This window comes from Centrocercus urophasianus, unplaced genomic scaffold, assembly GCF_019232065.1.
Source record: "Centrocercus urophasianus isolate 14NV4802_14NV808 unplaced genomic scaffold, USGS_Curo_1.0 seq_978, whole genome shotgun sequence".
In the NCBI taxonomy this organism is placed as follows: domain Eukaryota; kingdom Metazoa; phylum Chordata; class Aves; order Galliformes; family Phasianidae; genus Centrocercus; species Centrocercus urophasianus.
In genome coordinates, this window is record NW_024885619.1 from 11,530 (window position 1) to 12,457 (window position 928).

General features: G+C 54.2%; 1 long non-coding RNA gene across 1 annotated transcript in view; it reads left to right on the plus strand.

Moving 5' to 3' along the window:
* Nucleotides 1-928, plus strand: part of LOC122171800 — a 3,756-nt gene that overhangs the window by 587 nt on the left and 2,241 nt on the right. The window contains exon 2 of the long non-coding RNA XR_006172098.1: nt 96-291. This is a non-coding gene — a long non-coding RNA (uncharacterized LOC122171800). The remainder of the gene's footprint in view (nt 1-95; nt 292-928) is intronic.

Below are 928 nucleotides of genomic sequence, written 5' to 3' on the forward strand. Positions count from 1 at the left end.
GGGAAGGGAAGGGAAGGGAAGGGAAGGGAAGGGAAGGGAAGGGAAGGGAAGGGAAGGGAAGGGAAGGGAAGGGAAGGAATTGGTTGCTTTGCCAGGCCCAGGAGGGACAGAGAGGTCTCCTGCCCTGGCGGTGTGTGGATGGAAAGCTGCCTGGCCTTACTATGCTGAATGGGGCCACTCACTGGATCATCCTCACAGACAGAAATCAAACACCAGAGCTCAAGTGGAAGAGATTACAGTCCTGGAGCCTAAGCTCCCACGTGCATTTGGTGAAAAGGAGACCTCTTTTAGGTTTCACGTTTTGTTTATTTATTTCCTACATGCAATATATTCATGGAGGGCAGGCTCCTGTGGGAGAGAGGTGTGAAGCGTTTGGATTTATAAGGCAAAGAGCAATCGGGAGGGGCTGCTCCTAGAATTGTTAGAGCTGACCAAATGCTCACACTGACTCAACACAGTCAGAGATGAGCTATGGGAGGTGGGATGGGGCTGAGGGGGGGCATTGGTGTGAGTCTTGTTCCACAAAAGGCAGGGTGCTCTCTGGTGATGCAGGCAGTGGGGCCCAGTTCTGCTGTACTGCCAGGGCTGTGGCAGCCAGAGCTGGCAGGTGCCCAGAGGCAGCTTGCAGTGGGCAGCACTATACCCAGTCCCCAGAGGCTTTGCAGGCACTGAGGTTGAGCCAACCATCCTGCTGCTCGGTTTCCTTCTTCTCATCCCCTTCCTCTGTGGCTATTAATATTTTTTATAGCCCAGTTGCCAGCAGTTCTCAGCAAAGCAGCTGGTCCCTCCCAGGCTGCTCTGGGTTCCTTCAGGTTTTGGCAGCTGCTGTTTCTGTTCATTCAGAGGAGAACCAGCTCCAAATCATGGGCTGGGCTGAGAGTGGATGGGATGGGATGGGATGGGATGGGATGGGATGGGATGGGATGGG